Source organism: Vipera berus, assembly GCF_964194415.1.
Source record: "Vipera berus genome assembly, chromosome: 9".
NCBI lineage: Eukaryota > Metazoa > Chordata > Lepidosauria > Squamata > Viperidae > Vipera > Vipera berus.
Window position 1 is genome coordinate 21170173 of NC_138212.1, and position 17398 is coordinate 21187570.

Here is a 17398-nt window from a genome sequence, read left to right on the forward strand (position 1 = left end):
TTGACATTTTCACCATTCCCTCTTCCACTGTGGGAATTTCATAATTCTTCATTGTTCTGCATACAATAGTCTTGCTCAATTTACCATGAGTCTTTTCTAGTTCGATATCCATAAGTCTTAACAAGTTCTGCTTTCTTAGCAATATTAATCCTTAAAATGCATCATGATATTAATTTGTACCCAGAATTTTGACTCATGGCTTCGTGAGCTTTTCTGCTTCTCTGCAGGGGAGGAATATAGCTTAAGGTAGACCAGGCAGAAGTTTGAAGTTTCCTCCACTTAAGAAGGTGGAAAAAAGTCTTTTCATGTCACCATGGGATCCCTATCATAGCTGTCCTGGAATAGTGTGAGACTTTCCTTAATAAAGATCCTGAGCATAATTCAGTCTTTGTGTCAGAGAAATAATGGCTTACTAGAATACTGATGTCAACAGAAGAAAAAAGATTTCCTATAGCTCAGGGTTGAACTGCTGGGTTCTTGAGGGCCTCTGCCAATCCCACTCTCCCTCTGCAAGAAAACAATGGACTCAAAAAACATCAGGAATCCAACAGAATAGTGATGTGTTGACCTGAACTTATTGGCTGTCCTGGCTGGCTTTACTGGACAGGGGGGGGGGCTATGTTGAGGGCTTTGGTTGGCTTATGATACCCAGTATCATTCTAGTTGGCACTTCTTCCTCCTATAATATAGGCATCCCCCAAGAATCTATCAGTAACTCTCTGGTCATATCAGTGCACTTCCCTGAAGTTGACATATCAAGGCTTTGTGTTGACTTAATCAGGAAAAACTAGTTATCATACTTGGAAGATTTTCACGAGCCTTTTATTCTTTCCAATACAACAGGACATAAAACAGAAATTTTATAAAAGGGACTTGAGAGGCTGTCACAAAGAATAAAGGCAGGACAAAAAGTAACAAAAAACCCTAATAAGCAGGCATATACATAGAATGAAGGCTATTGCCAAGCACATTGATTTGTGCTTTAGATTGTAAGCCGCCCTGAGTCTTCGGAGAAGGGCGGGATATAAAAAATGGGATTAAAATAAATAAAAAAATAAAAAAATAATGAGTGGGAACTTATCAAAGGGCGATCCAACCTAGAACTAAGGAGAAATTTTCTGAGCAAGAACAATCAATCAATGGTACGGCTTGCCTCCAGAAGTGTGGGTACAACTTCATCACTGGAGGTTTTAATAATAATAATAAACCTTTATTGTCAAAGTACAACATGTGTACATTGAGATTAGCTGAGCCTCCCCCCGTGCTCTCTCCCCCCAACACACAGTGACAACAAACCCTCCATCCCACCACACTATGTGAACCAACACGCCGGCCTCCCAAGTCAATTCTGCATAAGATTATGTCCCATTTAAAAGCCTAACAGACCCAATTTCTCTTTACCAACAAGCTACTTCAGTTCCCTCCTTCTCTGGCCAGGTCCAGGTCTCATTTGGCCTGGTTTAGCACCAGCATGGCTGATGGGTGCAGAATTGTCACAGGGGGGTGGGAGGGAGAAGACCTGGCTTCCCCCGGATCGCCAGGATGTACATAAAACTTACTGGAGTGTTGAAAGCTCAGAATAGATCAGTGATTTCCTTTTTTCCTTATGTGTCACTTATCACTTCACCCAAGACCCATTGTCATGGAAACCATATGTCCATTTTTTCTTAAAAAGGATGTTTATGAGTTTCTGTTGCAACATTCATCACTTACAGTAAGTTGTAAGAATTCTATTCACATTTCAATGTCGTAACCTCCATCCCATTTCTGAGTCCTACCGGTTACAGGCAGGTGTTAAAAAATCAATATAGTGGCCATGACTAAATTATCTCTGTTTGTCTGTCTATCTATCTATCTATCTATCGATCGATCGATCGATCGATTGATCGATCTACTGATCTATAATCTACTTACCTATCAATCTATTTGAATTTATAAGCAATCAAAGCTCTATTTCTTTTTAAGCGCAGCACATGCATGTGGGGCTTAGGTCATGCAATTATAACCATAATATTGATTTTTTTTTGATACACACACACATACACAAGCCATGAACACCTTAAGAAGTGGCATCAGTACAAGATGCAGCAAAAAGGAGTTGAAGGTCTCAAATTAATATTATAAATTTGAGATAGAACTTCAAAATAGAAATATAAAATTTGAATAAATTGAATAAATAAATAAATAACTGCTGGACTTCCCAGATTTTTTTAAAAAAACAACAACAACAACACCCTGACTCATTGACAAACACTGTTCTGTGTTAAATTGATGGTTCACAATGATCCACAATTAACATTTCCATCTTTTTTCATTCCAGTTAATCCCTGGTGAATAGCCCTACCAAGATCTTGCTATCTGGTCAGGCAGCTTTGTCAGAATCTAAATACTGGATCAATAAATCTCTGATTGAAGGCTTTAAAAATCTTCAACTACAATTTCAATGAACAGCTATGGAAGCAGAAAGATGGACCAGCCTTTGCTGGCTAAGGGGCCCCTTAATATTTATCAGCCGCCAAGAGCTGGACAGTTGGCAAGGCTATAGTTTCAAGAACCACTATCAGAGAAGGCTTTTGGAGCTCTGAAGAAGGATTTGGGGGCCCTGCAGCTCTGAAGACAAGAGAATATCACCACACTGTTTCTCAACCTTGGTAACTTTAAGAAGTCTGGATTTCAACTCCCAGAATTCCCCAGCCAGTTTTGCCAGAATAACAGAGTTGGAAGGGACTGTGGAGGTCTTCTAGTCCAACCCTCTGCTCAAGCAGGAAACCCTAGACCATTTCAGACAAATCCTTGTCCAGTCTCTTCTTAAACACCTCTGGTGTTGTTGGAGCACTCACAACTTCTGGAGGCAGGTTTTTTTTTTTAATCCCATTTATATCCCGCCTTTCTCCGAAGACTCAGGGCGGCTTACAATCTAAGAAGCACAAATCAATGTGCTTAGCAATAGCTTTCATTCTATGTAAATGCCTGCTTATTAGGGCTTTCGCCCCCCCCCCACCAAGCGGCATTTTTACAAAGTCAGCTTATTGCCCCCAACAATCTGGGTCCTCATTTTACCTACCTCGGAAGGATGGAAGGCTGAGTCAACCTTGAGCCTGGTGGGACTCGAACCTGCACTAATTGCAGGCAGCTGGTGTTACTTAAGGAGGCATTAGCCCACTGCTCCACCAAGGCTCCACCAAGGCTCCACCAAGGTTGTTCCACTGGTTAATTGTTCTGCCAGGAAGTTTCTCCTTAGCTCCAGGTTGCTTCTCTCCTTGATTAGTTTCCATCCGTTGCTTCTTGTCCAGCCTTCAGGTGGTTTGGAAAATAGATTGACTCCCACCACCACCTCTTCTTTGTGGCGGACCTTAAAAATATTGAAATATCTTAAAGTTGTCAATGTTGACAAACACTGGTCTACCCTGAAATAGCAGGTCAGCTCATGGAGGGCAGGTGCATAGATCTAACTTTAGTAACCACCACTCTGTCCAAGTTTGAGAGCAATGACTTTGAGCCCCCTCGCTCAGCCAGGCTCCTGTTGGTCTCATCGGCTGATTAACTTTTCTTCTCTCAGATAAAGAGAAAATATCCTGTCCCTGGACCTTCTGCAGTTGCTTTTGCCTGATGTATGTGAGGGATCCAGAACCTGCATCTCCAGGAATGGGCAGCTGTTATGATTCGCCCACAAAGTGGCATAGCACAATATTTCATCAGATTAGCATTGCAGTAAGTGGGGAGAGAGAGAGAGAGAGGGGGGGGGGCTGGGAAGACCCCCCTGGCAGCCAAAGCCATGAGCAGCCAAAGCCACGAGTCACAGGATCCCATATTCATAGTTCAGCAAATTCAGAGGGGCAGCATGGTAAAGCCTGACAAGGTTTTCCAGTCCCAGAACCCTGATCCTCTCTACATTTTCCACCATTATGTCCCATTTTCATTTTCTTACTTTTAAAATGCTCACCTCTGTGTGTGTGCGCGCGCACGCACAGACATTTGTGTCCATTGGTGGGCTACGGACTGAATTCTGTATAATTTGATTTTTATGAAATTGAGTGCTTGCTGATGCTCTGCAGGAGAAAAACTACCAGTCATCTAAAGGCTGCAAAGAACACTTTGTTTCTTTGTTTCCGTTTATTTATTAAATTAATAACAAAATAAATCCTGTGTGATCACTTGCTTCTCTGTTAGCAGGTACATAGAGTTTCCTTCTATTTACTGTTTTCGTCAACACAGTACTGTGAAGTAAGGGAGGGAGGGAGGAAGGGAGAAAGAGAGAGAATGATCTAAGGCAGGGGTAGGCGACCTCGGCTCTTTTATGACTCATGGATTTCAACTCCCAGAATTCCTGAGCTTGCTTGTTGAAGTCCATGAGTCATAAAAGAGCCGAGGTCGCCTACCCCTGATCTAAGGGAACTTGGAATTGGGGAGAGGAACTTCCATCTCCCAGCTCCAGGACCTAGATAAACAACCTTTACAATTACACCACGTTCATCCAACATGAATTGAAATGCTTTCTGCTAGCGAGGAGGAGGAGGAGGAGGAGGAGGAGGAGGAGGAGAGCAGATCCTAGCAGTGGAAGACTGATTCCTCTTGTTGGTGTTTTTGAAAACTCACCTGCTAGTATCTACTCTTATAAAGGCTAAAACGTGTTGTTTTCTTTTGTATTGTTTTTGTTTTTATGAATGAAGAATACTTAATGAGATTCACATATGCAAATGCAGACAGAGAAACAGAGGAACTGACTGGGTCATACAACCTAGTTAAACCTAAACCCAGATTAACAGTGACTGCAATGTGTTCATATAGCCCATTAAACTCAATGCGCCTCCTCCAATTTCTGTGATGGCTTAATGATTTACCTTTATACATTTGCTTACTTATTTAAAGAATGTTTATGCCCAGCCAACTGTTGGGTGTCTCCCGATACTCCCATGTTACACCTCTGCTCCGCGAGCTGCATTGGCTGCCGGTTGTGAGATTCAAGGTGCTGGTAATGACCTACAAAGCCCTACATGGCATGGGTCCGGATTACCTACGGCAACACCTGCAGCCGGCGTCAACTTCCCTCCGTCCAGTGCGCTCCCACAGAGAGGGCCTCCTCAGGGTGCCTCCGATCAGAGAATGTCGACTGGTGGCCCCCAGGGGGAGGCCCTTCTCTGTGGGCGCGCCAGACCTGTGGAACCGCTTGCCGGTTGAGCTGCGGACGGCCCCCGACCTTCGCTCCTTCCGGCAGGATCTAAAAACTTATTTATTTGAGCAATCCGGCCTGGTCTGATGGGTTTGGGGTTGGGTCTTTAACATGGTTTTAACTATTGTATATATCGGGCATAAATTATTTGTTTTTTTAACTTTTGTACTTTGTTTTTTAATATTTATTGCCCTGTACACCACCCTGAGTCCTTCGGGAGAAGAGCAGTATAAAAATTTAATTAATTAATTAATTAATTAATAAACAATGCAGCCCCGGGTAGCTTACAGAAAGAACTAACCAAGGTGTTTTTTTAAAAAAACAACAACACACACAATTTGTCTGCAGGCAGCACCATATTCAGGGTAGTTTCGTTCAAGACACAAGAACTAGGTTAGGTCTCACAACCCACATTTCCATAACAACCCTCCTTCACTAAGTTCTCAGGCAATGAAAATGGAAACAAGATGTATGACTGTTTTCAGAACATGAGAACAAAAACCTTTAATATTCGGTCTTGATAAGGGCAATTGCAGCATAGCCATACGTTGGCATACTAGTGTGAAGACAGTTGCCGAGCAACACCAGAGATGTGTCGTCTCCTCACCGAACTTGTGATAGATTAAATAGGTTGCATCGTTTATTCATATACGTGTGTGTATACATATATACATGTACTGTATGTGTGTGTATATGTGTATGTGTGTATGTGTATATATATATATATATATATATATATATATATATATATATATATATATATATATATATATATATATATATATATATATATATATATATATATATATATATATATATATATATATACACATATATATATATATATATATATATACATATATATATACATATATATATACACATATATATATACACATATATATATATACATACACACAAACACACACACACATACATACACAGACACATATATATACACACACGAGTGTGAGATTTTAATTTTAAAATTAAAATTGTAATTAAAATTTAATTACAATTTACAAAACTATTATAAATTGTAATCTTTAATTTTATTAAAGATTACAATTTACAAGAATACAAACTACTACAAGCCAAAAAGAAGTAGCAGAATAAAAAGGGGGGAGGAATAGCAGAATAGAAAGAAAAAAGAAAAGAAGGTGCAGAAAAAAAGAGACAGGAAAATAGAAATGAAAAAAAGAATATAGTAAAAAGAAAAAATAAATATATAAAGAAGTGACTTCCTCACCAGTATAAACAATTTTAATAACATCATCTTCTCTTTGTTGTTGTTGTTAGTTGCGAAGTCGTGTCCGACCCATCGCGACCCTATGGACAATGTTCCTCCAGGCCTTCCTGTCCTCTACCATCTTCTGGAGTCCATTTCAGATCACGACTACTGCTTCAGTGACTCCATCCAGCCACCTCATTCTCTGTCGTCCCCTTCTTCTATTGCCCTCAATCTTTCCCAGCATTAGGCTCTTCTCCAGTGAGTCCTTCCTTCTCATTAGATGGCCAAAGTATTTGAGTTTTAGCTTCAGGATCTGGCCTTCTAAAGAGCAGTCAGGGTTGATCTCCTCTAGGACTGACCGGTTTGATCGCCTTGCAGTCCAAGGGACTCGCAGGAGTCTTCTCCAGCACCATAGTTCAAAGGCTTCAATTCTTTGGCGCTCAGCCTTTCTTATGGTCCAGCTTTCACTGCCATACATTGCAACTGGGAAGACCATCGCCTTGACTATACGCACTTTTGTTGACAGGGTGATGTCTCTGCTTTTTAGTGTGCTGTCTAGATTTGACATGGCTTTCCTCCCGAGGAGCAAGCGTCTTTTAATTTCTTGGCTACAGTCCCCATCTGCAGTGATCTTGGAGCCCAGGAAAATAAAATCTGTCACTACCTCCATTTCTTCCCCATCTATTTGCCAGGAATTGAGAGGGCCGGATGCCATGATCTTGGTTTTCTTAATGTTTAGTTTCAACCCAAGTTTTGCACTCTCCTTCTTCACTCGCAACAAGAGGCTCTTTAGATCCTCTTCACTTTCTGCCATTAGAGTGGTATCATCTGCATATCTTAGGTTGTTGATGTTTCTTCCGGCAATCTTAATTCCAACTTCTGATTCATCTAGCCCTGCCTTTCTCATGATGTGCTCTGCATATAAGTTAAATAGGCAAGGCGACAGTATACAGCCTTGCCGGACTCCTTTTCCAATTTTGAACCAATCAGTGGTTCCGTGTCCAGTTCTCACTGTTGCTTCTTGGCCTGCATATAGGTTTCTCAAGAGACAAATAAGATGGTCTGGTATGCCCATCTCTTTAAGGACTTGCCACAGTTTGTTATGATCCACACAATCAAAGGCTTTAGCATAGTCAATGAAGCAGAAGTAGATGTTTTTCTGGAACTCTCTAGCTTTCTCCATGATCCAGCGTATGTTAGCAATTTGATCTCTTGTTCCTCTGCCTCTTCGAAATCCTGCCTGTACTTCTGGTAGTTCTCGATCCACATACTGCTGAAGTCTAGCTTGTAGAATTTTAAGCATAACTTTACTAGCATGAGAAATGAGTGCAATGGTGCGATAGTTTGAACATTCTTTGGCACTGCCTTTCTTTGGAATTGGAATGTAAACTGATCTTTTCCAATCCTGTGGCCACTGTTGAGTTTTCCAAATTTGCTGGCAAATTGAGTGTAGCACTTTTACTGCATCGTCTTTTAAGATTTTGAATAGCTCAGCTGGAATACTGTCACCTCCACTAGCTTTGTTGTTGCTCAGCTTTTCTAAGGCCCAGTTCACTTCACATTCTAGGATGTCTGGCTTGAGGTCAGTGACCACCTCATTGTGATTATCAGGGACGTTAAGCTCATTCTTGTATAGTTCTTCTGTGTAATTTTGCCACCTCTTCTTAATCTCTTCTGCCTCTGTTAGGTCCCTGCCATTTTGGTCCTTTATCATGCCCATTTTTGCATCTCTCCAATTTTCTTGAAAAGATCTCTGGTCCTCCCTATTCTATTGTTTTCTTCTATTTCTTTGCATTGTTCATTTAAGAAGACATTCTTATCTCTTCTAGCTATTCTTTGGAATTCTGCATTTAATTGGGCATATCTTTCTTTTTCTCCCTTGCCTTTCGCTTCCCTCCTTTCCTCAGCTATTTGCAAAGCTTCCTCAGACAGCCATTTTGCTTTCTTGCATTTCTTTTTCTTTGGGATGGTTTTGGTTGCTACCTGTTGTACAATGTTGCGAACCTCTGTCCATAGTTCTTCAGGCACTCTGTCTATCAGATCTAATTCCTTAAATCTATTTGTCACCTCTACTGTATATTCAACAGGGATATGATTTAATTCATACCTGACTGGCCTAGCGCTTTTCCCTACTTTCTTTAATTTAAGCCTAAACTTTGCAACAAGAAGCTCATGGTCTGAGCCACAGTCAGCTCCTGGTCTTGTTTTTACTGACTGTATAGAGCTTCTCCATCTTTGGCTGCAGAGCATATAGTCAATCTGATTTCTGTGTTGACCGTCTGGTGATGTCCATGTGTAAAGCCGTCTCTTGGGCTGTTGGAAAAGAGTGTTTGCTATGACCATCGTATTCTCTTGACAAAATTCTATCAGCCTGTGCCCTGCTTCATTTTGTACTCCAAGGCCAAACTTGCCTGTTATTCCGGTTATCTTTTGGCTTCCTACTTTAGCATTCCAATCCCCCATGATGATAAGGACACCTAAGATGCCGATGTTTAGTCTTGTCATCTCTTGTTTGACCACGTCCAGCTTTCCTTGATTCATGGATCTTACATTCCAGGTTCCTATTGAGAAAAAATCTTTACAGCATCGGACTTTCCTTTCACCACCAGACATATCCACGGCTGAGCGTCCTTTCGGCTTTGGCCCAGTCGCTTCATTCTTTCTGGCGCTACTAGTACTAGCCCTCTGCTCTTCCCCAGTAGCATATTGGACGCCTTCCGACCTGAGGGGCTCATCTTCCAGCATCATATCGTTTTGCCTTTTGGTACTGTCCATAGGGTTTTCATGGCAAAGATACTGGAGTGGTTTGCCATTTCCTTCTCCAGTGGATCACGTTTTGTCAGAACTCTCTGCTATGACCTTTCCGTCTTGGGTGGCCCTGCACGGCATAGCTCATAGCTTCATTGAATTACGCAAGCCCCTTCGCCACGACAAGGCAGTAATCCATGAAGGGGCATCTTCTCTTACAGGACAACAAATGATCTCTTGTTTTTATATCTCATCTCTTATCTATGAATACATTCATAAAAAACTCACAGTTTTAATCCTGATGCCAATGAAAGTCCATTAATGGTTACCAGAGAGAATAACATATTTATTCTGACCTTGATCAAATAAACCAATTCCTTTTACTTCTATCCATCTTGATCTTCAGTCCCTTCAAATGATTTCTTAAAAATGATTTCCTTTCTTTTTTTTGTTCTTTATCCCTTCTCACAAAATTCTTCAAAGCTTATTTTGCGAATTTTATCTAGGAAATTATCCAGGTTGCTCTCTTGGTTTGTTATTTGTATTTTAGTTATTGAGATATATTCTTTTGTATGACCCATATATTTTTCCATGTCATTGTTATAGCCTGTCATTTTTAATTCCACTTTCATATCAGTCTGTCGTATCAGGTACAGCCTGTTCCTCTTCCATAACATCTTTCAAACACAACCTATCTATAGAGGAAGACTCTCTTAAAATTAAGTTCTGTGTCCATTGTTCAAAAATATCTTTCATCATGTTCATTATATCTTGCTTCATTATGTATTAGTAAGTCGAGTTTAAGTGTTTTACTTTAATTATGATCTTTAGTTCCTTCTACTGTCTAATTTTTGAAGTCTTATTATGCTTTTTTAAAAAGAATTCACAACAATGAATTCTTTTCATTGGAAGGATTCTTTATAATTAATTCCAAAATCTTGTTTCAACTTTATCTAGACCTTTAATCAGTTTGCAACTGGTGTGCTTTCAAAAACACTGACACAGTTTAAGCAAAATGGTGTGACCTCACCTCCGCTCCCTCTAAATCCACCAGAGACCACTGCCTTATGGTCTCCTCATGAAGAACAACATCTGGAGCACTAGTGGATGATCTCAAGTCCTCTCCTTGACCAGAGAAGAATTACAAAAGAGTTAGTCTACTCACCGGTTCTTCATTCTGCCGCAGTTGTCAGCTGTTGTTGTGATTCAGGGTCAGCCTGTGGGTTCGGCAGTTGGGTCGGATGACTCAGAGGAGGAGGGGGGGGGTGTTGAAGACCTTGCTGAGGGGGTTGAAGATCTTGCTGATGAGAGCCCTCAGCCAGGCCCCTCCCACTTGGTCACCACGGAGACCCAGCTGTGTGAGCCTGACAGCGTGGATGAAGATGACCCACAGCTGGCCCTGTTCAAGGACGCCCGACGCAGGAGGCAGTCAATTAGGAGTAAACAGAGGAAGGCAATGGGGCTTCTCGGAAGGAGGCAGAGAGAAGCCACGCCCTGAATATATAAGGGGAATGTGTGGGGAGGGCTGGTTTGCTGAAGGCAACCGCTTGGATAGTTCGTGTTTCTTAAAGCTCCTGTTTCTTGGTTCGTGTCTTGTTTGTTTTTGTAGCTATAAATTTGGCAGGCGTAATTCCAGCCTCTTGCCTTATTGTAAAAGGGGTTGTCCCTGCCTTTTCTGCAGGGCCGGTAGCAGGCTGGTACAGAACAGCTGTTTTTTGTGGACTTCTCTTCAATTCTGGGCCTGGTTTTGAAAACATAAAAGCTGGTTTGCACAAACTGGGGACCATAAATAGGGCAAAGAAGACAGAATTCCTTCCTTTGGCTGGATTGTCAATTACAAAAGGCAGCTTTATTCAGAACAGCTTACATCCTGTGACGATACCTTTAACACCATCAAAAAGCCATGTCTGCCTATCCCAGGTCCAGAAGGATTTAGTAGGTGGATAAAAATGCCAAATGCAGTCTGAACATCTGGCTGACTGTGCAACAAGCCATAATAATAAGTAAATGGCTGCAAGAACTATTTTGTCACCAAACAACGAGACACATCTACATTTTAAGTGACAAACACTATACTCCTGTGAAGCTTCTTGTGTTGTGCTCCTTTTAGACACGAAAGCAAAAGCTTACATTTGCCTTCCAACAGCTGGACAGGGACACTATCCAAACTGGCTACCTGATGCTCTCCATAGTTTTGAGCTATGAGACCTACACTTCTTCTTCACCCTTGACGATACTGAATGAAGTTTATGGGAGTCATCATCCAAACCACCTGGAGGGCATCAAGAGCCTTGGTGGAGCGGTGGGCTAATGCCTCCTTAAGTAACACCAGCTGCCTGCAATTAGTGCAGGTTCGCGTCCCACCAGGCTCAAGGTTGACTCAGCCTTCCATCCTTCCGAGGTAGGTAAAATGAGGACCCAGATTGTTGGGGGCAATAAGCTGACATTGTAATAATGCCGCTTGGGGGGGCAAAAGCCCTAATAAGCAGGCATATACATAGAATGAAGGCTATTGCTAAGCACACTGATTTGTGCTTTAGATTGTAAGCCGCCCTGAGTCTTCGGAGAAGGGCGGGATATAAATGGGATTTTAAAAAAAATTGTCCACCCCATGTCCAATCCATCACAAGGTGTTACTTGAATGTGATCATACATTTGCCCTGGAGGCACAAAGATAGTAAAACAGCATCTTCAAGAAAACATTTATCCTCCCATATGATGTACATGGTGGGTTCTTCCAAGTTTTTCTTAACTGATGAAAGTTCAAACAATACACTAAAGCAAGAGTGTCAAACTGCCGGTCCGCAGGCCAGATGCGTCATGGCAAAACCGCGGCCACCCTATTGCCGGCAAGGGAAAAAAAGTCACGATACGTCACAACACATCATGTGACGTTGCGAGTTTGACAGCCCTGCACTAAAGGACCAGGGTTGACAGACAGACTCTGGGGTGCATCTGCCAAGGCCATCTCAGAGGGAATGAAAAACTTCATCATTGGCAGGAGCGGAAAAGCTTTAGGGAAATCCAAAGGGAGTCCATTCCACCATCTTCTGTCCTTCAGCCCTGACTCATTTCAGCAGCCATCAATACGTAATTTCAAGAAGAGATGAGAAAGACAATAAGCCTTGTCAAGCCTGGTTATCCTAGAGGCTAATTAGCCAGAGAGAGTTAAAGGTCGAAGTCAAAAGAGAAAAGCTTGCTTAATTATCTCAAGTGTCCTCTAATTAGCCAAAGCCAGTCCAGCATTGATTCCCTCCCTCCCTCCCTTCCCTCCCAGCATTTGTAGATTTCATCCCTCTTCCACCTTCTTTCTCTCTCTTTTTATTTCTCTGTGGAAAACTGTATTCAGCAAAAAGGTGACTGCCAATTTAAATAAATTGCAAAAACCTAATCTGGGAGAGGCAGATCAAGATTCACATATAGACTGAGCAGCAGAGAAACAAAATTGCCTGTAATGTACTTTTTCAATATATTTCTGCAACACCTGGGTAATTCATAGATGAGGATGTAATATTTGCCCAAGAAGCTACGGTATGTCAACCAGGCTGGTTAACAGAAACACAACCGTCATTGTATTATGATGCATACTGCTAAGCTTGTAAGCCGCCCTGAGTCTTCGGAGAAGGGTGGGATATAAATGGAATTAAAATAAAAAATAAAATAAAATCTCCTGATCTACACTCTGTGGCGGGGCTATGCACAGGATGTGGTCAAGAAAAAGTCAAGCTGGCAGCCACAACAGTACAATCAAATTGCCACCTGTTTTTTGAAAAATGGGCAAAATTTTAATGGTATTCTCTTGACTGCCATCTTGACTTTTTTGACCATATGCTGTGGACGCTTCTAATCTGCAGCTTTTTGTAAGGTTACCAGACCTGGGCTGAAAAAACTCAAGGTGACCACCAGATAGCAAAGAGATATAAAAAGGTCTGGCTTTCGCTTAACAATTCCTCCAGAGGAACAAGTGGGTTCTTCACCAGTTTTGCAGTTCAAATCTGGTGGCCTCCTTCACTGGGACTCAGAACCTCATCTGTATTCAGAGTGGTTCCATTTCTGTTGAATACAACCGGCATTTAAAGCAAACAAGTGTATCTGTTTTCAAATTCTGGATTCAGCCAATCACAAATTGAATTCTGTATAAAATTGCATATAAAATTAAAAGACTTCAGGATCTTCCCACTAGCCTCTCCTCCAGGTCCTCCATGACTAGAGGTGAAGGTGAAGGTGTCTACACGGAATGCTTTTTCTGTGATGCCCACCCCCCCAATAGATGAATCGCCCTTCCCAGAGAGCTTGGCTGGCACCCACATTCACATCATTTTGGTACCAGGTGAAGATCTCTCAGACTTTAATTGACTCTTAATTATATTTTACATTATAGGCAGTCCTCAACTTACAACCAGTGGTGGGATTCAAATACTTGAACAACCGGTTCTCTGTGTGGATGCAGGCCTGGGCCTCTGAGGCCTAGAATGGAGTTCCGAAAGTGACGTACATGCACTTCCTGTGGGCCTAGAACGGACTTCCAGAAGCGACGTGGGTTCAGCCGGTTTTCCGAACTCAACAACATTTAGCTACCGGTTCTCCCGAACCGGTGCGAACTGCTTGAATCCCACCAGTGCTTACAACCATAATGGAGCCTGCCCATCACAGACATTAGTTGTGACACTTGTAAAACAGATCACTCACGTGACCAGCCTGATTTTTACAATCTTTTCTGCAGTGGTTGTAAAATGAATATCGTGGTCATTAAGCAAACATCACGGTCATTCAGCTAACCGAGGTAAATGCTGGTTTTCAGCAAAATGTCGTAAAATGTAGTCACATGACTGTGGGATGCCATAAATGCAGGCTGGTTGCAGAGTGTCTGAAATGTGGTCATGTGACTGCAGGGAGGGGCCCAGCCATCAGAACTTCAGAACTGGGTCATAAGTACCCCTGGGGAGATCCATCGTAACTTTGATGGTCATTAAGTGAGTGATCATAAGTTGAAGACTACTTGAACTTGTATTTTAATTCATATTGTTTTAAATTGTGCAGAGCTTGCTACTTACTGGTTTATATGGTGTTTTAGTGCATTTGATTCAATCATCTTGTCTATGCTTTTATTCAAATTGTACTTTTTTTAAAATGTTGTGCTTTATAGTAAGCTTTGGCAATCGGGCAATTTAAAAATGCTAACAAATATATTATGCTATCTTCCAGTTGCCCTCCGGGTGAGATTCAAGGTGCTGGTGATGACCTATAAAGCCCTAAATGGCATGGGTCCGGGTTATCTCAGGGAGCACCTGCTGCCAGCGTCAACTTCCCATCGTCCTGTGCGCTCCCACAGGGAGGGCCTCCTCAGGGTCCCGCCGGTCAGGGAATGCCGGCGGGCGATCCCCAGGGGGAGGGCCTTCTCTGTGGGCGCGCCTGCCCTATGGAATCAATTGCCGGTGGAACTCTGGATCGCCCCCGACCTTCGTTTGTTTCGCCGGGACCTAAAAACCTGGCTTTTTTAGTTAGCTGGCCTGGACTGAGGGGTTTTAAGGTTTTTAAATTCTAATTTTAAATTTTGGGGCTATTGATTTAATCTTATTTTAATTTTTATATTGTATTGTTTTAATTTTGCCCTGTAAACCGCCCTGAGTCCTTCGGGAAAAGGGCGGTATATTAACTGAATTAAATAAATAAATAAATAAATAAATAAATAAATAAATAAATAAATAGTCCTGGCAAAGCCATCACCTGCAGCACAAAACTGAGATAAGAGCCAATGAAGCAAGTTCATGAGAGACATCTAAATGTCATCCCGAAAAAGAAGGGAGGGGGTCTCTTCATATTGCTAAATATCATGCAGGGGGTCCTAGCTCACTCAGCAGCACCTGCAGCCAATAAGAATTAAAGTTTATTAAGATTCACATACCAAAAAGGAAGACAAAAATTTTGGGGTTCAGTAGCATGTGCAGGAGGAAGCAAAGGAGGGGTCACAGAATCACAATGCCCCCCCTTTCAACATTTGTCACAACATCACACATCATTTTCTCTAAAACAACAAATCTTGCAAAAAAAAGGCAGAATGTGTGTCATAATGATCTACTTTCTTTACTATTCATTCATTCATTCATTCATTCATTCATTCAATTATAGCAGTGGGCCCCAAATTTTGGGGCATCAGAGTGGGAGTTTCACATGCTGCCTGTTTCCTGTAGATGGGCTTTGCTTGTTTCTGGCATGCCGCAGCCCGGTACAGGTCCACAAACCAGGGATTGGGGACCCCTGATTTATAGAACTTACCTGGTTGCCTATCTCACCCAGTGATGTTAGGTAGGTCCCTGCAACCTGTAAAAGCAACAGCATAAAGTCCATCCTGTCCTTCCCATCAAAGTCCCACAGCAACCCACATTACTGGCCCTAAACTCAACCCTACCCTAGCTCCATACTTTGTGGAAGAAGCAGGTCTTCAAAGTCTTCCAGAAGACTAAACTGGCAGGTGGGCCCAAATTTCAGGTGGGAGGCTATTCCAAAGGTCCAAAGTGACTATGGAGAAGACATTCAGTATGTCCTAAGTGACAGGACATTTATAGGTGACAAATTTGAGAGAAGAGACTGCAGCATGTCCACCCTATCTACCTTGGATCTAGATGGGCAGAAACCTTCCAGGAGAAGTGGTGCCACACGTAACCTGGCTATGGTCCATGGTTCCACTCATCTGATGTCGTGCAACAATCATTGTCTAAATAAGAAAGTGGAAACACTAACTAAAGAGTTTTCTCTCACACCTCTCCGCCCACTGCTATTCTTTGAACTTCCAGAAAGTGGTGGCATTAGTATTATTGTAAGCCCACTGTATAAAATATGCAAAAGCCAAACACATCGCTCTTCTCTCCCAGAGGGGGTGTACGAGCAATAAAACATCTAGCTTTCCTGGGAAATTGAGGTAATTAGTAATCTTATGCAAAAAGCAGCCTTGGCACTCTTTCTGTGAGCGTGAACACTGACATCTATCCATTCCCTTCAAACAGAGTAAAACACAAGAAGGAAAACAAGAATCATTCAAAAGCAGAATGTTGGTGAGTTAAACAGCAGAACCAATCATGTATATAAATTGGCAGGAGTACCGAGCAGACAGGCTCACATTTCCTAGCTATTTGTCATTTTAAAGGGGATAGGCTAGTTTCAAAAACCACCCAGCTGTTTGTTTAGAAGTGCTCCTTATTCACCATAGGTGACTGGGATAAAAGGGGTCTTAAAAACTGGGGGGGGGAGGGTGGCAAGCAAGCAGCTTTTAAAAGAATTACCAGCCATTCTGCTTACTCTCACTTACCAGAGGCCCTAGAATAAGTCAGAGGCTGTGATTAGAGCTGCATTGTTAATTTTGGGATGAAGCTGCCTGATTTTCTCATCTATCAAGCGTAACAGCACCACCCCGGGAAGGCTATAAAAACTCTCTTCCTAATTTTTTCCCCAGCTCTAGCTTGCTCACGCTTTTGTTGACGCGTACAAATTGTTTCCCTGATTGAAATTTCAAAGTAGAATTTGAGAAATCAAGAATTCTAATTACATTAAAAGATCCGCTCCAGAGCATCACCAGGGAAAAAAAATAAAAGAAACTCAAAACAGAAATTATTATCATCTCTTCCACAAACCACAAAGATGCAGGGGGATCCATTCAAGAAAAGAGGTTTTAAAAATAACCACAGCTTCTACAGTTTCCCGAGAGAAGACCCAGACTTTTTTTAAGTGCATCTGGGCAGGAAAAACCAAAGGTACAAGTACAGATTAGACAAAACTTGGCTCACAAACAGTAACTGTGAGAGGGACCTTAGAGTCCTAGTGCAGGGCTTTTCAACCAGTGGTACGCGTACCACCAGTGGTACTTCAGCATCTGGCAGGTGGTATGCGACCCCCTAGCCAAGTGTAGCAGGGGAGGGAACCAGCTAAAGCAGTGCGGCACAGATCTGGAGGAGATCAGCTGAGCTGCAGAGCTTGGCAGAAGCCCCAGGATTGGCACACATGGCGACATGGTAATTGGAGCTTGCGGCAAACCCGGAAGAGAAAAGAAGGAGGAGGGCAGAGAGAAGAGAAGGTATAAAAGGAGCAGTTTTGGTGGGAAAGGGAGAGAAAGAGCGAGAAGCAAAGAGGTTTTTCTTAGCAAAGCAGGTTTTTTTTTAATTTTAATTCCATTTATATCCCGTCCTTCTCCGAAGACTCAGGGCGGCTTACAAGCTTAGCAATAGCCTTCATTCTATGTATATGCCTGCTTATTA